Genomic DNA, 22,676 nt, shown 5'->3' on the forward strand with positions numbered 1-22,676 from the left:
AAATATGCTTTTAAGGCAGTCAGTAGTAAATAGGTATAGATTATGTGTTAGGAAAAATATATTTAAAAAAAACTTGATAGGAATGAAATTAAGGTTAGGTGTAAGGTAAATTTATGATCATGTAGAAAAAAAATGTTTTTTTTTTGCTTGGAAAATTAGTATGAAATGTCTTTATTGAAAATGGAATCACTAAATGATCCTAATACTGCACCCTTCGGGTAGCAGAGAATTATAGTTGTCTCTCAATGTTTAGTCAGAACATACCTTTGCGCTCCACATGCTTCTTATCTAGATGTATTAAAAATCAGTTAGTTAAGAAAAATCTCCATTCCAGATACATCATTCTGCACTCAAGATAGTCCATGTTAGGTGTATTCAGATCAAATAGTTTATTGAAAATATACATTAGTATTCCAGATAGTATTTCTACTAGGTGATTTCAGACCAGTTAGTTTAGTCACAACATCTGCGATCCAGATACTCCTCCAGTAGAAAAACTCAGATGAATAAGTTAAGTCGTAACATACCTATGCCATCCAGGTAATCCTCCGCTAGGTGTATTCAGATCAAGCTAGACCTTTGATAGGAACATTTAGATCAAAAAGTTTAGTCACACTATACCTATGTGCTCCAGATACTCCTCTGCTAGGTGTATGAATACCATAACTATGCGCTCCAGATAGTTCCCACTAGGTGTAGTCAGATAAATAAGTTAAGTGAAAACATTCCGCTGTACTCTACCCGCTAGGTGTTTTCAGATAAGTAAGTTGTGAAAATATATAGTTGTACTCTAGATGCTCGTCTGCTAGGTGTATTCAGAACATAACTCTGCGCTCCAGATTGTTCCTGCTAGATGTATTCAGATAAACAAGTTTAATAAAAACATACTGCTGTACTCTAGATACTCACTGCTAACTGTATTCAGATCATAGACCTTAGTCATAACGTACCCATGTGCTTCAGATGCTCCTGCGCTAGGTGTATAAATATAAATAAGTTTAGTCAGGACATACCTATGTGCTCCAGATGCTTCTCTGCTAGGTGAGACCAATTAGTTAAGTCACATTTCCACTCCAGATACTTCTCTGCTAGGTGTATTTAGATCTCTTAGTTTAGTGAAAACATACATCTGCACTCTAGATACCGATTCTACTAAGGTGTATTTTGTTCAAATAGTTTATTCAGAACATAAGTCTGCGATCCAGATAATTCTTCGTTAGCTGTGTCCAGATTAATTAGAACAGAAAACTATTTGTTTTTAATTTTCCCATTTGTTTTAGCGAGATCATACCTTTGCGCTCCAGATATTTCTTCGTTAGGTGAATGCCTTTAAATGGTCTGCTAGATGTAAAATAAATATGTGCTACTGGTATATATAGGAAGACATCCTATAACTTAGGACAGAACATATCTCTGCGCTCCAGGTACTTGTCCGATAGGTGTAAACAGATTATTCAGAACAAAAAAAAAATCTTTCCCATATTTTTCTTAGTAGGAACATACCTTAGAACTCCAATATTTTCTCCGTTGGGTCAATGCCTTTGAATGGTTCGCTAGAACTAAAATAAATATGCGCTCCTGATACTGTAGGTTTTCAATGTATGGAATAAAAAAATTTGGTATCACCAATGTATTGATATTAAACCAGTAACTCTGCGCACCTATTATTGCCTTGCAAGGTAAAATTAGGATACTTTTTTGTACGTTATTTCTGAGTATTTAAAACAAATGTGAAAAAACTGTTGATATATGGAATCTTGTTGCATTGTATTGGTCATTATATATTTTTATTTTGTAAGTGTATTTATTTTTTAGGCGTTCTTATCATTTAAAATGGAAAAAACACCTGCTAGTAAAATGATATACTTCTGATAAAGCACAAATTGTGTACAAACCTTTGCTTAATGTATGGTACTTCACAAAAATAATATATGAATGGTCTGTTTTTATTTTCACAAATAATATATTGATCATGAAAAGGTTTCTGCATAAGTAATAAATAGATGAAATTGAAAAGGTGTATACCTTTGCGTCCCCACTGATTTGGTACCGGTATAAAATTGTCATAATGAATCATTACAAATCTTTTATGTGTGTATATCAAGAGAGTTATATTTGTTGTTTTCTAACAGAAGTCATTGACAAAGTACTACTCTTATAAATGCATATTTATTTATTTTTTTTTTTATAATAATACTTCTTGTTGAATTTTTTTCTTATTTTTGATGTCGACAATTTCAAATAAAATAATAAGACGAAGACTGACATTGACCTGACTGAAATGAAAATGTAGCTAGTCACAATAAAAAAGGGGTATTGACATATGTTTAAAATGGTGATAATTGTAACCCTATCTGTACGGTAAAAAAACCCCCCAAATCATAAAGTTAGGATCAATTGAACATGGTAACAAAAAAATGTGTTCTATTGTTGACTGAATCAAGGGATTTATCCCTTGTATTGAACCAATTCCTTATTGTAGTAACCTTGTAAAAATATATTTCAGTATTTGCATTGAAAGAGCTGTAGGAACTAATTACCGGCATTGATTGAGTAATCAAAAAACCAACATATAAGTGGTAGGTTGTAAATTAAAGTAATGCATCCTTTAGTGTAGGATTCAGATAAAGAAATGAAATATGCTTTTAAGGCAGTCAATAGTAAATAGGTATAGATTATGTGTTAGGAAAAATATATTTAAAAAAAACTTGATAGGAATGAAATTAAGGTTAGGTGTAAGGTAAATTTATGATCATGTAGAAAAAAAATGTTTTTTTTTTGCTTGGAAAATTAGTATGAAATGTCTTTATTGAAAATGGAATCACTAAATGATCCTAATACTGCACCCTTCGGGTAGCAGAGAATTATAGTTGTCTCTCAATGTTTAGTCAGAACATACCTTTGCGCTCCACATGCTTCTTATCTAGATGTATTAAAAATCAGTTAGTTAAGAAAAATCTCCATTCCAGATACATCATTCTGCACTCAAGATAGTCCATGTTAGGTGTATTCAGATCAAATAGTTTATTGAAAATATACCTTAGTATTCCAGATAGTATTTCTACTAGGTGATTTCAGACCAGTTAGTTTAGTCACAACATCTGCGATCCAGATACTCCTCCAGTAGAAAAACTCAGATGAATAAGTTAAGTCGTAACATACCTATGCCATCCAGGTAATCCTCCGCTAGGTGTATTCAGATCAAGATAGACCTTTGATAGGAACATTTAGATCAAAAAGTTTAGTCACACTATACCTATGTGCTCCAGATACTCCTCTGCTAGGTGTATGAATAACATAACTCTGCGCTCCAGATAGTTCCCACTAGGTGTAGTCAGATAAATAAGTTAAGTGAAAACATTCCGCTGTACTCTACCCGCTAGGTGTTTTCAGATAAGTAAGTTGTGAAAATATATAGTTGTACTCTAGATGCTCGTCTGCTAGGTGTATTCAGAATATAACTCTGCGCTCCAGATTGTTCCTGCTAGATGTATTCAGATAAACAAGTTTAATAAAAACATACCGCTGTACTCTAGATACTCACTGCTAAGTGTATTCAGATCATAGACCTTAGTCATAACGTACCCATGTGCTTCAGATGCTCCTGCGCTAGGTGTATAAACATAAATAAGTTTAGTCGGGACATACCTATGTGCTCCAGATGCTTCTCTGCTAGGTGAGACCAATTAATTAAGTCACATTTCCACTCCAGATACTTCTCTGCTAGGTGTATTTAGATCTCTTAGTTTAGTGAAAACATACATCTGCACTCTAGATACTGATTCTACTAAGGTGTATTTTGTTCAAATAGTTTATTCAGAACATAAGTCTGCGATCCAAATAATTCTTCGTTAGCTGTGTCCAGATTAATTAGAACAGAAAACTATTTGTTTTTAATTTTCCCATTTGTTTTAGCGAGATCATACCTTTGCGCTCCAGATATTTCTTCGTTAGGTGAATGCCTGGAAAAAACACCTAGTTAAATGATATACTTCTGACAAAGCACAAATTGTGTACAAACCTTTGCTTAATGTATGGTACTTCACAAAAATAATATATGAATGGTCTGTTTTTATTTTTACAAATAATATATTGATCATGAAAAGGTTTCTGCATAAGTAATAAATAGATGAAATTGAAAAGGTGTATACCTTTGTGTCCAATATAATTCTATTAGAATGGTATGCAAAAAATAATTTTGTTGATAAAATCCTTTCCTCTTCTGTATTTTGCCTTGGATATAACCTCTTTCAATGGCAGATTTGTCCATTCTTTTCTCATTGCTTTATCTGTCTATTATTCTTTTTCCTGGTACTTTTCCCTGAATGAAAATCTTTGCAAGCCCTGAAGACTTATTACTATGGCCTTTGTTGGCTGTTTTAATAAACAATTATTAACTAATAACTAATAGGTAAATAAATGCTAATGCTCCTTGTTCCATTTTTTATATGATGTTTTTTCTAGCTAGATGTTTAAGCTTGGCATCGCATTCAGGCCATACTTTTATTCAAAGTTTGTATTAGTAACCTCCTATCATTATCAATCTTATTTCTGTGATGAATTACTCTCTGAATTGAACATTTTATTACTACACATTCAAAGTCACTCGTACAATGGAGAACTTTGTCTACTCTAATCTTAATGTTTATCAGTTCTCTTAAAGGCATTAATGAATTGATAACTTCTGGTTTGAACTTACTCTGTTCTAATTTGGCAATGTTACCAATGCTTATTTTAAATTACAAAAGAATGGATAAGTAACTCTAAAATCTTGCTATACATTTCTTTCTGAAGTGGTTGATGAAATAATTACATACTCTATCTTTATCATTGTTTAAAAAGATCCACTAGGGAAAAGAGTTGATTTTTTAAACTTTTATCTTACTCTAATCTAAATTCTTATTTTTATCAAATTTTTTTTAAAGCCATTAGAAAAATGGATAATTAACTTTGAAATTTGTATCTTACCATATTATGTTATATTCATAAATCTTACAATTCTAAATCTCTTAGTGGTTGAGGAAATAAAGACATTAACTAGACATATAATTACTAATGCTGTTTGACAAAAATACATTTTAGTGAGCTGGTTCACTTGGACATAATAATATCATTGATTAATTAAAGAACATATCTAACATACACATACATATATATATATATATAGCTACAAGAATAGAGATGAATGCTTGGAATTGGCTATGGTCAGAAGGATGTTTGTTTTGGAAATAATTCACACAAAAGTAAGGTTTGAGACAAATTAATGGAGTTAGGAAAAACAATGGTGCTTAGGGAAGGCAAAAAGGAAATACAAAACATGGAAGCTAATGAAATGTAAATAGGAAATACAAAACAGTGGAGCTAAGGAAATGTAAATAGGGAATACAAAACAGTGGAGCTAAGGAAATGTAAATAGGAAATACAAAACAGTGGAGCTAAGGAAATGTAAATAGGAAATACAAAACAGTGGAGATAAGGAAATGTAAATAGGAAATACAAAACAGTGGAGCTAAGGAAATGTAAATAGGAAATACAAAACAGTGGAGCTAAGGAAATGTAAATAGGAAATACAAAACAGTGGAGCTAAGGAAATGTAAATAGGAAATACAAAACAGTGGAGCTAAGGAAATGTAAATAGGAAATACAAAACAGTGGAGCTAAGATAATGTAAATAACAAATACAAAACAGTGGAGCTAAGGAAATGTAAATAGGAAATACAAAACAGTGGAGCTAAGGAAATGTAAATAGGAAATACAAAACAGTGGAGCTAAGGAAATGTAAATAGGAAATACAAAACAGTGGAGCTAAGGAAATGTAAATAGGAAATACAAAACAGTGGAGCTAAGGAAATGTAAATAGGAAATACAAAACAGTGGAGTTAAGAAAATGTAAATAGGAAATACAAAACAATATAGCTAGGGAAATGAAAATAGGAAATACAAAACAGTGGTGCTTAGGGAATGCAAAAAGGAAATACAAAACAAAGGAGCTAATGAAATGTAAATAGGAAATACTAAACAGTGGAGCTAATGAAATGTAAATAGGAAATACTAAACAGTGGAGTTAAGGAAATGTAAATAGGGAATTAAAAAAAACCCAGTGGAGCTATGGAAATGCAAATAGAAAATACAAAACAGTGGAGCTAAGGAAATGCAAATAGGAAATACAAAACAATGGAGCTAAGGAAATGTAAATAGCAAATACATAACAAAGGAGCTAATGAAATGTAAATAGGAAATACAAAACATCGGAGTGAAGGAAATGCAAAAAGGAAATACAAAACATCGGAGTGAAGGAAATGCAAAAAGGAAATACAAAACAAAGAAGCTAAGGAAATGTGAATTGGAAATACTAAACAATGAAGCTAAGGAAATGTAAATAGGAAATACAATACAATGGAGCTAAGGAAATGTAAATAGGATATTTAAAAAGTGGAGCTATAGAAATGCACTGGAAAACAAAACAGTGGCGATTAGGAAAATTCAAATAGCAAATACAAAGCAATTGAGTTTATTTAATGCAAATAGAAATAATAAAACAATGGAGCTTAGGAAATGTTATTAGGAAAAACAAATTAATGGGAGATTAATTTGGAAATGTAAAATTATACCACTTCGGGATATATAGGCTTGCCATTGTTGTGTCTGTGACTGGTGCTGCATATGTGAGCCTAAAATTGGAGACATGCATACTGGGCATGCTATTGTAGCTTTGGATTGACTCTGTTATGATACTCTTCTGCAATGGCTGCTTTGTTGTCTTCAATGATTTTTATGGTGTCATAATGTTGTATCTATTGATTTAGTCTCCCTAGAGGCTTCTTTTACAAGTTTGGGACAGAGTTCTTTTTGTCAATCATTTTGAGCTTACTTTCTGTTTGCTAGCTGGCCAAAACGGATGTGTCATGCCCACCTTAGTTGAGATTGTATAAGGTTTGTGTATGTTCTTTACAACCCTGTTTTTAGGAGGTATTCTTTGAAGTCTTGCCACTTAATACTTGTGGTTTTATCTTTGGTTTGACTTAGAGTCAATGGGGTTAAAGAGACAACAATCATTTTGAAACCTCATAATTCTTCTATCTCCAATATATTTCCCTGAATGCACCTGTCATCATAGGGGAAAAGACTGAATATCTAGAGTGCCAAGACAAATCTCTGTTTATACCCATTAAGTAAATGACCTCTCCTGATCATAAACTTTCATTTCACTGTGAAAACTCTCAAAATTATTTGGTCATAAATGGAGATACTTACAAATGAAAGTAACACACTCTAAATCAATGTTAGATAAATTAAAAATTTTTTAGATAAAAAAAAATGTTTGAAACATTTTAGCATTCATAATTGTAATTAGAAAGAAAATACAATTGAAAGCAGAGGAATAATAAAAACTGAAGCACTCTAATTTATAATGTTAAAGTTTAATTATGTGCACATACTGATATTATGGCCTTAAAACTAAATAAAACTTGCCTCAACATTGTCTCCAAGCTTTTAACTATGGTACCAGTCTTAAAAAGTCATATCAGCATCAATAAAGGAAATATCACAGCATTGAAACTCCAGAACCATTGTGGATTGAAGATATTGATCTACTTCACAAAGTCTTTGAATGTTTGTCAACTTAAACAAGATTATTGCACCTCAAATCTGTCACATGTTCAGTTTCTCTGGTATTTTTATAAATTAGATGTCTTAATGACTAAATAGTTGCCTTCTTAAACACTCCTTATTTTCTTATGAGTGTAAAATGGCAATACTGAGCTGTGTGATGTGTTCATTCTGTGTTTCTGGTAAAGTAGATTCATACCGCCACATTTTCTGCATAGATCTCAGTTCCATTTTTTCCCCTCTTAGTTCTGTTTTAGTATGTACATGCAGTCTGAGGTCCTTGTTTTCTCTTGGCCTTTAAGATATGGAGTTTGTGAACGACCTGCATTCTACATTGAGAACATAAAAACGTTACAATTTTATTTAAATTAACTTACTATCCGATCATGCTTGTCTTTATTATTTCTGTTAAAAGCCTAATATACTCTGTGTTATGAATTATGGTACTTGTAATTGGAATAATTTTTTTTTATTGTTTTGGGGGTTATGTGAAAGAATATGAAGTATCAGATGCACTTGTTAGTATTTTGAAGATAAATATTCAAGCTTTGAAGAAATGTGTTAGAATAATGAAACATGAAAGTAGCCTAAATTGAAAACACTGGCATTTTAAAGTTGGACCTGGAAATCTTTTGTACAAGTATTTTGACAACAAGTAGACTAGGGAATGAGAATATTATTGGTATGCTTTTGTGTTATTTTTTGTTTTGTTTTGCATCAAAGATGAAGATATTATTTTTGGACATTTGCTGGACATTTGATAAATGAGGACATGGGAGATACAATGAGAAAGTAGGAAAAACTTGTTAAATCACGATTGTAAAAAAAAAGGATTTGAAAGAACTTGTATAAATGAGGAGTAAAAGTTACTTGTAGTATAAAGATTTTTAATTAAATGAGGAAGTGGAAGATAATTGTGGCCTAAAGATTGTTAAATGAGGAAGTGGAAGATAATTGTAAGATTGTTAAATGAGGAATAGACGTTATACCAGTACCAGTAGGTTAAATGAATATGACACGGCATGAAACTGTTTAATTAAGAAGATTTTTTTAAAAACTTAGTATGATTAAACTAGGAAATTTGGAAAAGTATGATTAAACTAGGAAATTTGGAAACGGAAACTTTAAATTGAGAATTGGTTTATGAGGACATGGAAAATACTTAAGTGAGGAAGAAGAGGAAACTTTTGAAATGGATTGTTTAAAGAGAAAGTGGAAAATAGTGTGTAGGATAAGTGTCAAATGAGGAAATTGAATAAACTAATGACATAAGGATTGTTATATGAAATGAAATATAGATGTTAAATGAGAATTGTTAAATGGGGATGTCATATGGAAGATGTTTGATGAATAAGGAAGTGCACAAGTGGCATAAGTATTGTTGTATTGAAAATACTTGATATTGTTAGCTAAGAGAATGGAATATACTGTAAGTGGAAGATATTCATTAAATGAGGAAATGGAAGATACTTGTTTAATTATAACTGGAAGATACCGGTACTGTTTAAATGAGGCAGTGGAAGATCTTTAATTAAATGTGTATTAGATGCCATTTTATTAGACTTATCTATTAGATGTCATTTTATTAGATTTATCTATTAGATGTCATTTTATTAGATTTATCTATTAGATGTCATTTTATTAGACTTATCTGAATGGTAGCTCACCATCAAAGCTAGCCTAAAAAGTTAAAATATCATTGGTCATTGGATTAAAATATCATTGGTCATTGGATTCAGGATTGTCTGATAGGTATCAAAACAAACTCTAATAATAAATGGCTTCCATCACCTATAACTCAATGTACATTGAGGAACAATATAAAGCTCACTACTACTTCTAATTCACATAAATGAGACCATCCTAATTGCAGTACCGTACTTCAGGAACAAAAGTTAAGACTATTTGCATATGATTGCATAATATATAGCAAAAAAAACCAATACAAGATACTGGTATTGAAATTTTACAAAGAAAATTATAAGAATTTCAGAAATGGGAAAAAGCCTATTAATGAAAGTAATAAAAAAAATTTGAACAAAATAAAAACTAGTTACGAAATTCAAAATGCCTAGATGGTTTAATAAATAAAATGTTAACATGGAACCCGCATATTGATGAAATTATTTAAAAAATCAAAGTATTTGAATTTATTAAAAAGTTTTTACAAATCAAGAACATAAAATTAAAATGCTACTAACCTCAAAGTTAATGAGAGTGTCATGTGGCTAGTAAAAAGACCGCCTTTACTTTTCCCCAACTGATGTCTGGTACCCATTTTAGCTGGGTGGACTCAGAGGCGCCTTAAAGATCCCAAAATTAAAAACTCCACAGTCTTTACCAGGATTTAAACTTGGGATGCCTCGGAGTGAAAGTCAAGCATTTTACCATTCAGCCACTGTGTCTCTATTTAACCTTGGTTAGATCAATATTTAATATGAATCCTGTGAAATAGAGCTGTAAGATTTATAACAGACAAATATTTACATTTGATTATAGTAACAACATTAGTAAAATCTCTAAATTTAGATACACTTGAGGACAAAAGACTGGCCAATAGCAATAATACATAAAATACTAAAGCTGATCATTTAAATATAAAAAAAAAATAACCTTATAAAATATTGAGAAAGACATTGAGATAATGGCATATTTTTCTTTTCATATGCTACAACAAATTTGTACAAAAGCTCCTTCTTCCCTAATGCTAGTAGAACATGAAGTGGGTTTTCTGCCTTACTGACTTCGCAGAGTTGAAGTCTCTAACACAACTAGATTAACACATGGATGTAATTTAGAAGATAAGAATGACGAAATGGAATGTTGTTTGAGAAAGTGGGAATACTAGTTAAAGAGGAAGTGGAATGAATGAGGACATTGAAGATAGGTACTTGTCAAATGAGTTAGTGGAGAATACGTGAGAGAAAAAAAGTGGAAATACTTATGGACTGAGGAAGTAAAAGATACTTTAACTAGAAGATACTTGTTATATGAGAAAGTGAAAGATATCAGTATTTGTTTATTAAGGAAGTGAAGGATACTTGTTGGATGAGAAAGGGCAGAATATTTGTCAAACCTGAAACTAAGTGAAAGGTACCTGTAAGTGATACCCCAGTAGTTAAATAGGGAACTTAAGGATTGTCAATAGAAGTGGAAGAAGATAGGTTATTAAATGAGTTAGTGGAAGATATTAGAAGTGGAAGAAGATAGGTTAATAAATGAGTTAGTGGAAGATATTGTGAAATGAGGTTGTTGAAAATGCTTATTGATTGAGGAAGTGGATGATATTTGTTAATTTAGTATTGTTAAATGGGGAAGTCGAACATACCTATTTTTTTATGATTGATTAAATGGGAACGTGGTTCAGAATGAGGAAGTGGAATACATATGTTAAATATACCGATATAATAATAATAATTTTATTTATAAAGCGCTGTTAACAAACAAAATGTAGGCTCAAGGCGCTGTAATAACATTACAGACATAAACACAATGACTAACAAATGTAAAAAAGTTTTAAACTGATAGGTCTTAATGTTCTTCTTGAAAGTAGTGTAGTATGTTGTCTGTCTGAGATCAATGGAGAATGATGGTCAAAACTTGGGATATTTGGCTGAGAGGCCAAAACTGCTTGGGTATGGCTTGAGCATCCCTAAAGGAAGCACGGAAACCTTCTCACAATTAAACAATATGGAATGAGAAAATGGAAGATAATTGTCAAATGAGGAAGTGAAAGATATTTGTTCAATAAGGAAGAGGATGATGATGCTTGTTAAATGAAGTTGAATATATTTGGCATATGAGATAATGGTTGTGGAAATAATTGTTACAAATGGATTTTTGAAAAGAAAAATAAAGGGAAAGATGTTTGATACTGTTTAGTGATAAAGTAGAAATACTTGTCAAATGAGTTGTGGAATGAGAATTGAAAAGATATGTTTAAGAGGATTGTTTAATTAGGAAGTTAAATTTATTTATTACTGTAGGTACATAAAGATTTTTGTGTTGCTAAATAAAGATACTAGATACTGTTAAATGAGGAAGTCAAAGATAATTGTCATTTAAGGAAATGGAAGATACCTTTTGAATTTAAAAAGAAAATGGAAGATACTTGTTGAATGAGAAAGGAAGTGAAAGCTATTTGTTAATTGAAGATAGATTTTTAAATGAGAAAGTGGAATATACTTGTTACAAACTGGTAAGAATAGTGTTGCTAAATAAAAGGAAAGATACATGATACTATTATTATGAAGTGGAAGATACTTGCCAAATGAGAAGGGTGTGGATAAAACTTTTTCTGATTAGGAAATTGAAAGATACCTGTTCATTGCAGATAGTGGCTGTGAGTTTTCACTAGAAAATGCGGTATTTGTATTTATTTCTAGTTCTTTCATTTATTAACAGGATAAAGAGCTGCATTTTTGTTTGGGATCAACTTATCTTACTTATCTAGTTTGGCGTTGAGATTTAGATGTGTTGCGATGACATGTAAAATAGCCAAATCCCACAACCATGAGGAGTTGTTCAGTTGAGGCAATAGCTTTGATTTCAATCATAAAAATTTCAATTTCTTGTCTCAAATGAGTTTAGTAGTTTTCCTTTGCTTAACAAACACATTAATTAAGAATTCATATTAAATCTTGAAAAGTTTTATGGTTCAATGCCTGTGTGTGGTTCAATGCCTGTGTGTGGTTCAATGCCTGTGTGTGGTTCAATGCCTGTGTATGGTTCAATGCCTGTATGTGGTTCAATGCCTGTATGTGGTTCAATGTCTGTGTGATTTGATGAAATCTGTTGTGCTGGACACCATCATCAAATAATCCCCAGGGTTAACTTCTTGCCACTGTTTGTAAATAATGCAATGAAACCATCCTTTTGACAAATTTTCTAATAATTCTTGCTGCCAGTCTGACACCCAGCCATACTTCTGGTGCATCAGTAGTCACTCTACTAATATCCTCTATGATGGTTGAAAGTTATTTAAACAGGTCTTTGCCAGTGATGGTTCCATGCATGCATCTCATAGCAGCCAACTCTTTTTGTGATTTCCTGTTTGCATTGCAAGTGTTGTCAGATATGCATGTGGACTTGTTAGCAGCAATTTGAAATGTGCTTTGTCTCTTAACCCATTCCTTACACCCACCTTAACATTGTCATGGGAGAAAGGCTGATGTCTTCAACTTCTTCCCAGGGTACATTTCTTCCATCACTGTTAGACACTTTTTTTTTTACTCCTTTGCCTTTGGAATATGATGGGAAAAAAGAGAGTTCCATATTCATTGTGGTGAAAACATTTTTTATCTATTTTGATATTATACACTTTGTACCAATGATAGCTGGCCAAATACTATTGCATCTAAGTGTTTGGAAGATACTTTTTAAATAACTAAGTAAAAGAGATTTGTTGAATGAGTGAGTAGGAAAACATTTTTTAAAGAAGGAAATAAAAGAGTAACTTGTTCTATAAGTTAATGTTACATGTACTCATTAATCAGGAAGCAGAAGACACTAAATGAAGAAATAGTAGATAATTATTAAATTGGATAGAGGAAATACTTCATTAATGACTAAATGAAGACATATTTGTTTAAAAAAAAAAGAGTGACTTTATTGAAAAAGGAAAGGCGAGATACTTGTTCAATAAGAAATTGGAAGGTACTTGGTAACAGACTATATGGAATACATATGTTAAATAAAGAGATTGAGGAGAATATAGATACATGTCAAGGGAGAAAATTGGAGAAACTTGTTAAACGAGGAAATGGCAGATACTTGTTTAATGCAAACTTTTGAAATTGCAGAACTACATATGAAACGAGTAAATGAGAGAGAACAAAGAAACAAAAGAAAATGGAAGAAATTAATTATTTATGTTGTTACGAATCTCACTATCCAGGCTCTCTGCAAACTGCACCATACACCACCAACTTAAAGAACTTGACAACTCAGGGCTCCAGAGTAACGTAACACTTTAATAGTTGAATAAATAACAGCCAATACTGTACAATAGGCAACACGTACACTGTACAAATATCTCTCCGATAACACTGTTCCGCAGTATCAACTCTTGCACTGGCCTCTCCGTCTCGTTCCGGGCTTGCACTGGGTTCAACAGTTCAGGACTGACTTCACACACTAGGCTCGTTGTGTCGGACTCGATCGCAGATCAAGATCAAGACGCCAGTCGTCTCAACTGTACTTGACAGTACTCCGCACTGAACCGTCGTAATGCTCCGTACAGAACCACACCGCTGAACTGTGCTGTAGTCGACCGTGTTCTGAGCCCCTGTCGTAAACCTTCTCTCGTGAACCGTCTTGACTGGACACCTCCGCTCTTTATATAGGGTCCCTACTGGCCTTCTAGAACCGGATGGAACATCGCTTGACGTTTCTAGCTTCGTCACATGACTACATCCCTCGTGACGCCCCTGAGCTCTGTTCACGACGGCGATCCTTCCCGAACCGCCCTGTTGACACTCGACTCGGCAGACTGTCGTAACTCGTCACGGTTGACCGCTCGTCTAGCTCTGGCCTGGGGCAATTAGCCTCGGATGACTACACTCCCACACTACCCCCTCTGTGCCACCACCAGGTTTATAACAATATATATTGGAGCTTCTGCTTACATAGGCAATTTCTTTGATTCTGAAGATAAGAATGAGTGCAGTATATCAGACTTCTTCACAAAACCTAGTTTCTACCTGTATATTTACCACATCCATGGTGGGTCTTCTTAAGTTATCTTTTTGTCTTCTGCACCTCATCAAAGTGTCCTTTAAGAGTGGAGAAATTTCCCTTTTTGTTTTACTCTAAGTCTTTTATAAAGGATTGGCTATTAACCATCCTCCCTGTCAGAAGGCCCTCATAAACAGTGATCATTTAATCACACCCATGTATCACATGAAACACAGCTCCTTGACCAAGCCCAGGAGAGGACACTTCTTATTCCTATAATGTACTGTGGGAGGATCATCACCACCCATAAGGTCCCCACTGGGAAATAATGCTACAGGTGGGACTGGGGTTAGTAAACCTCTTTTAAATCCTCATCATGTGCAATGTTTGTTCTCTAAAACATACTGTTTTAGCTCACTGGAGGCTATGTTTGCTCTCATTTTAGCTTATTTGATTCCCCTTTCCATGGAGGCGCCATACTGAGGAGCTTTTAATCTGGTTGTCTACACTTATCTTAAGCAAGGACACTCTACATTTATCTTCAGCAAGGGCACAAATCCTTCAATCTTTGTCATAATGCTCCAGTTGTCTCTTTCAGAGGCCATCTTTTGCCAGCTGCTTCTTACGTAGCGTTACCGGTAGTCTCAGAATATAAAAATGGAAGGAAAAGTGGCTACACTGACTGGCATCTAATACATACAAAGCTGTTGTCTTCTACAATGTTTAAAAGGTCTGTTGGAAGAAATTTGCCACTAAGTGTTCTTTTATGCAAAAGTTAAGGCTGGATTCGTTTTTAAGCACCTGACTTAAGGCCTTCTTATTTATGCTATCCAAATAAGATTGGCTTTGGCAAAAGATGTTTTACCTAGCACAGCTTTCAAACATTACACTGTTCACAGTGGCATCCACCGGAACAAATTTATTTTTGAATACTTTTGCCATGGTAAGCCCATAATGGGGTGGAGACTTTTGTGGAAATGTTAAAGAAGATGCTTTCTATAGATTGGTAGCACCTAAGTCTCCATACAGAAAATTTGTGAGACACACTGCTCCATAGATATACATTTTAATTTAAGAGTCTGATAGACCTATTCCTTGTCGTTTGAAGATGGCTAGGTTTAACAAGCAGTTTATCTCATTTTCTGATCAACATTGCTTTGAGATGTGCCATTATCAAGGATTTGTGGGGCGGAGTCATTTTCTATTATGTAATCTGTAATAGTTAGGAACATAGCAATAAAAGATAGACTTTATGATGTGACATAATTGAAACTGTAGATAACAGTTAAAAAGTGAGGTAGTGCTTTCACTGAGACAATTCATAGTAGTGACAAAGACTAGATCTAGACTGTTTCCCATCCTGGATCAAATGATCTTCAACCCTTTTATATTTGTGGAGTTTTTTTGTCTTTCAACTGAACATTTGACATGCAAGTGTTTTTTGAATCGTCATTAATATAACAACTGGGAATCAATAAAACACTTTACAAGGTTTCTAGATTGATAGTTATGATAGTTATAACTGTCATTTAATTTGTTTACTGAAGTTCCTGATCACTATGGGCAAATATAATGGAATATTCCTCATCTATTTAGTTTTAATATGGAAAGTAGGTAAAAATATATTGCATTCAAAGTGAATCTTGATGTGCATGCATTTGTACTAGCACTGCTTCATTTAATCAGCATTATTCCTTAAATGATAAAAAAATAGGTTAGAGCTATATATCTTTCCTCTACAGAAATAAATCATATGGTCACCAAAGGCACAAATTATAGATTGGTTATTTTTTAAACAAAGTTAAATACTTGTTGCATATTTGAACAAATAATTTCTTTTTGAAACATTGAAGGTATGGCTTTGTTCCATGTTTGTGCAGATGATAAGCTCTTTTTGAAAGCATTGAACATATGGCTTGTTGCATGTAAATGAGAAGAAAAGAAGATAGATACTAAGAAAAAAAAAATATATATATATCAATTTGAGATACATGTAAATAGACCACTAGTTGTAGAATGAATTGAGAAAATTGGAAATGCTTATTTTTCACAGTTTATTTGTTTTTAAGAATGTTGCATTATTAGATGAAATGGAAACTATTTTTGATAACATTGCTGTTACATTTTTAAGGGACTTGGTAACATTGCTGTTACATTTTTAAGGGACTTGGTGATATCAGCGTTGGACATTTTGTTGTAACAAAAAATGTTAAGCTACCACAAATTATTGTCTACATTGGACATTGTGTTGTAAGAAATGTTTAGCTATGGGTACCACATATCATTGACTACATTGGACACATCATTGTACTTTACAAAACTTTAACATTTCAATTTTTGTTTCATACATCAAAAGTTATAGTACAGAAAACAGCTTCTGTAACAGCCTTTTTTCTTTTCCTTTTTTATTCAAAATATCAAGTATTGGTAGTTGATTTGCTATTTACTGATAGCTTGTAATTTAATGTCAAGAAAAGGAATTCTTATCTTATCTTATTGAAAACTTATTTACTCATACTCTTTCTTATTAGATTTTAACATTTTTATAAGCCACTTGCATAAACAAAGTTTCTTTTGATACGCATCAATTTGTCCTGATTTTGTTTTTCACTTAATTTGAAAAACCTTTAAAAAAACAATAACTTTCTGTCTGACTTGCGTTGTGGCAACTGTTGCACTTGTACGACTGATGTTTATTGTTGTGCAACTGTTTTGTAGAATGGACTTTAGTGCTAATGTTTGACTTTTGTTGTGTCATTGATGCACCATTTTAATGCTTATCTAATATTCATGTTGAGGTGAGAAATTGAGTAAGGTGTACTGGGTAGTTTTAGTTTGTGAACAGATTAACTTTCATTATTGACCTCTTTTGATAAGGCCCATCAACACCCTAATACTTAAATGTATTAGCAAAACCTTTACACATTTGTAGTTTCTTGTTTAGATCAAATTAATATCATAAGTTAGTATCCTACTTTTTTCAGCAATTTTTCTTATAGTGTTTTTAACTAGTGTTATGTTACATATATTTTTGTCTTTTGACACTTGTGTTTTTGTTAAAATACAATCATAATAAATAAAAATATGCACCATAAAAGAACTTCAATAAATTAAGTAGTTACCTATAAAATTCACTGTCACTTTTCCCATTCTAATAAATATTCAAATGAAATAGAGCTTCATTAGAAAAAAAAAGTTGAATAGCAACTGTCTTAAAAATTGTATCATTGCGTATCAGTCAATTAAATTACTGGTATTAAAAATTTCTTATCTCATTTGACTGTAATCATTAATTAATTAATTATGGTACTTTAAGAATCTCATAATTACATTAATAAACAAACATCTACATTCTAACTTCTTCCTCTGTATCCTTTTTTTTTTTCAATACATTTGCAGTACTGACCTTCACAACATGCTACACTCAGACCATAACAAGTTTGATTTGTATTGAATGTCCATCAAATGACATTTTTTCCCATATATGATTCTAACAGACTCCGATGAAAAATGAAACATCAATAACATTTCTACCGGTATATTAGACAACAAAATACAACAAATATTTATATAATTTTCACAATTTCAATATTTTACATTTTAGGATTAGTACATTTATCTCATGTCTTAAGTAATTTGGCTTTGGCAGCCATGTATTCTCATTGCTCTTTTATCAATAGCAGCGCAAAGTAGATTAATACTTTTACATAGAATAATTATGAATAATTAATTATTATACCAACTAGAGTTATATGTTCCTAACATTCTCGTACTTGTGTAAAACCAAAACCATTATTTACATAATAATCTTGAATGTAAGAATATTTATTTTTAGATATTCTAATTTCCTCATCTTGATATTACATTTCTTAAGGAAAGTATCCACGTACTTTGTCTTTGTCAAACGCTGCACCCTTATATTTTTATTGCCCTTATGTAGCTCTCATCTCTTTTTTTTAATGTATTTTAAAAAGTTTTATTAATTTTCTTTATCAGCTCCTTTTCCCTGCCCTCTAATGCTGTCATTGCCCTCTCAAAAACAAACTTTACCATTACCTCCCCATTCCCGGATCTAGGGGAAACTTTTCATAAGTATTCATTATACCTGATAAAACATGAATCATTGAAATAAATTAATCAATTAGTTCATTAATTATTGGTGATTAATCATTTATTTGATATCAAAATAAGGGAAATGAATGCTACTTAATGAGATGTGGATGTATTTATGGATTTAATTATGTTTTGACACGTTTTTCTACTGCTTCCCATTCTCAGATCAAGTTAAAATTTTGCATAATTATTCATAGTTGATGCCAATACATGAATCAATCCAAATATTAACCAATTAGTTAATCACTTAGTACTAATTAGTTTATTTTTTTTAATATAGCAGAAAGGGAGCTAAACCCTGTCATTTTTTAGATAAATGACAATAGTTAGCTGTTCTTTTCCTTAGATAAGCTTTGCATTTCTATTGCTAGTTATCCATTCACTTCTTATTCATATCTAACTTCCTTTCTCTAATTCTTTATTTATATAACTTATCTTTCTCAGGAGCCAGCCTTTTTCTACCGATCTTTCTTGTACCATTATCTCATATCTGGACCTTCCTTCTCTCTTCAACGTCTTCTATGCCAGTGTATCTATGCCAGTGTATCGTATCAATATTATTCACTATCTCAACTGTCTATAGACAAGAGTTCAGTGAAATCATAACACATATGATTTTATTTTGTATGGTAAGCCATTTGTTGACATATAAGTCTCTTTAACCCCCAATACTTTTTATTACTGGTACTTTCATTTTAGAAACAATTACATTAACAAAAACAAACATCTCCATCCTATGTACATCAATAAACACAAACATCTCTAACTGTATACATCAATAAACACATCTCCTACTATATAGATCAATTAAGACATCTCCGAACTATTTACATCAATAAACACATATCTCCCTACTAAAAAATTAAATGAATACAAACAACCTCATACTTTAAATATCAATAAACACAAACATCATTATACTATACATATCAATAAATATGAACATCCCCATTTAATATACATCATTAAGCTCAAACATCTCCAAACTATTTACATCAATAAATGCAAACATCTCCATACATCAATACACACATATATCTTCTACTACAAAGATAGCTCAAACATTTCTGTATCAATAAACACAAACATCTTCATCCTATATATATATATATATCAATAAACAATTATTTTCATACTGAATTTATAAGTGGACTCAAACATCACTATACCATGTATATCTAAACACAAGCATCACCATTCTACATGTATCTAAACACAAACATATCCAACTATATTGTAATAATGGAATTGTGTGTGTTAATAATATTTTAGTAATATCAGAACTATGTCTTCTGACCTAAATTCCACCATGTTGTCAGAGATACTTGTTTAATTGAAGATATAACAGAAATCCTAAATAAAATTAAACACTTTTAATCCTCAAGTTGAAATATACACACAATAAACACATAATAAAACCTGATTTCAATAGTACATTCACTAAACACATAATATAACAACAGAAAATTAATACTTATTATGAACCTGACTGACCATTTTTATCATCTTCTCTTGTTTATATATCCTAACTAAAATTGTCTTCTCTAACTTAGGAAAAAAAATTTTTGTAACTTTCTTGGCTACTTTCTGTACTAATGAAATAATTTGTGTTTAGTTTTAGTAGTATGAGAAATGTATCATATCTTGTACAAACTAATGTGTAGGGAAAATCCTATTTACACATCATGAGACCTTGACACATACATTATATAATATATATAAACTCAAAACATCTACATACTATATATCAAACACTAACATCTCCTATATATACTAGCAGGATATGACCTAAGGAGCTATGTCAGCATGGCTATTCAACCTAGGGTCTTCAGTTTATTGTTAGTATCTAAGAAACATTTAAGCAAAGTTTTATCAAGATTGGTCAAATGATTTTGATTTTTTAATAAAACTTTCATACATAAATTATACTTTACATACCTTATATTATTAGTTATGTCAACCAATACAAACATATTTATATTATTTGTCTGCTTCCTGTCCTGTAATAAACTGGCTTAAGTTCTTGTATAAAGTTAGAAAAGAATTCATTAATAGACTAAACATTATTTCAAATCTTATCTGAAATTCAGTCTTGTCTCTGCGGCAGTATGTCATAAAGGTCTTCTCATTACATTTGTCATTAATACCAGTAATGGATTAGGTAGAAGAGTTTACTATAAAATACTTTAAAACTAATCCTGCTTATAGAGTCATCATGACATGTAGGTTATTAGTAAATCTTCAAACAACTCTAAAGCAAAAGTAAACATCACAGTGTATCAGGATATTTGGCTAACAACCTGATCCATTGTGTTCTAAGATAAACAAATGTGAGACAAGCCCCTACCAAAAAAAAAGTTTCGATATCTCTAAGTATCTAAAAGTACAGATGACTCCAGACTACTGAACTTGAAATAGAGAATAATTTATCCTTTTTTTTTTAATGAAGCAATTATTTTTATTAGTAATTAGATTGTTCAAGAGGTTTATTCTAATATATACCAATTGAAGTTTTTACATATCAAAGTTTCAAAATGATATCTTCTTTTATGAAAATTGTTCAACTTCTAAACATACATCATTTGTTGATTTATCTACTTAGTCAATGGATTATTCTAAACAAATCATAGCAACTAGTAACATAATAAAATCTTAGGTGGTATTTACAAATATATTTTTTGAAGTTATTGACTTATTCAGGTTGTACTTTCCTTCTTAGTTTAAATACAACTATTGGTTGTATTATTTGAATGTCAAGGAACTCCTCTAACCCTTTACCACTGTCTAGTGGAATCCCATGATGCTTGTCTCTGTTTGTTTATCTTTGACAGTCCAGCTTGTCTTCATATTACTAAACTAATTCAATGAAAAAGGAACAAAATGAAAAAAAAAATCTAAACATTGACAATTATAAAATAGATCATGTTGTTTTCAAATGGTTGGATAATTTATATTTATGCTATCTTTTGAACATTACTTAGAATTTTCACTAAAAGTAAATAATGGGTGAATAGCCACGGGGAGGAGGGAGTTAATTTTATGTGAAAAATGAAGACAAGCTGGGGGTGGTGGAGAGCACAGTCAGACAGGGGTAGACAACTTAGAATTGAGTTGTATAGCTCTGACATCTGACACAATTTGGCCTAAACTTGAAAACTAAAAGTGCTCGTGGGAATTTCACTTAAAAAAAAAAAAAGAAACCTTTCAAAATAATACATTTTTTAAAGATAAATCAATTGTTTAATTAAAAAAAAATAGTGGTTTAAATTAATGTTTAATTCCTTAATTTAAAAAACAAAAATCTAATTATGCTCATTTCTCAAATATAAATGTTTCACTAATCATTCTATCTATCTATAAATGTTGTATTTATTACATTAGATCTCTATTTGGTCACACATCATGAGTTCTTATTTGTCTGATCAATCACGTTTTTGAATTTAAATATTTCCTGAACTTCATTTTTCCTGGAGTTGCTTTATTAACAACATTTCTCTAGTAATAATATTTGTGTACAATGTGCTACTTTATTTTCTTAATTTTGTCCCGAGCACAATACAGAATAATGTTTTTTTGTCTGCATTTAGTTTTTTCTTTCTTTCTTAATGCCAATGATGAACAGCTCCATTGTCTTCTCCATTTTCAAAAATACTTACATATTAATCATTTAAGTTTCTGGGTGACTTATAGTGACATTCTACAATTTGTATTAAAAATGTGTTCAATGTAACCAGTTCAAGTCTAGATTATATCATTCTAAAATTCTCTTGTTATTGGCCGACACAAAATACTAAGTATCCGATATTATCTGCCGATTAGAAGTATTGCATTTCATAATGAACAGTCACAAGATCAAGATATGTTACTCCTTTAACCTGTTGAATTCACATATCAACATCCCATTGCAAAAACATGTTTTTATTCAGCTGGATTTAAAGAATTTTTGTCATGTGTATATCTGGCATTAAGAACAAATGTGTTTATTGATACATCATTTGCAGTTGACATATGCTATCAAACCTCAGTTCTAGTTTTATAAATCTTCTTGAATAGAGCATGCTATTTGTTACTAAATAATTTCTCTTAACAGTTTCTAGAATCAAATATTCTTTGTACTGACTTACATCATTAAAATGGAAAAGTTTATTTAACTCTTTTTCCAAACACAAAATTTAAAATAAAATAAAATCTAAAAATTGCTGGCAAACACGAATGCTGCAATATTCATGATCAACTAAGTATCTTCTATAATTTGCAACATGGTTCTTTGTTGGTAT

General features: G+C 31.5%; 1 long non-coding RNA gene across 1 annotated transcript; it reads left to right on the top strand.

Annotated features, from left to right (window-relative positions):
- The first annotated feature begins 1,871 nt into the window (after nucleotides 1-1,871).
- LOC106054833 (uncharacterized) lies at nucleotides 1,872-21,599 on the top strand. Its single transcript, XR_008773596.1, has 2 exons — nucleotides 1,872-10,775; nucleotides 10,822-21,599. It is a non-coding gene; the product is annotated as an uncharacterized LOC106054833 (long non-coding RNA).
- The last annotated feature ends 1,077 nt before the right edge of the window (nucleotides 21,600-22,676 follow it).

The sequence above is a fragment of the Biomphalaria glabrata genome, chromosome 11, assembly GCF_947242115.1.
Source record: "Biomphalaria glabrata chromosome 11, xgBioGlab47.1, whole genome shotgun sequence".
NCBI lineage: Eukaryota > Metazoa > Mollusca > Gastropoda > Planorbidae > Biomphalaria > Biomphalaria glabrata.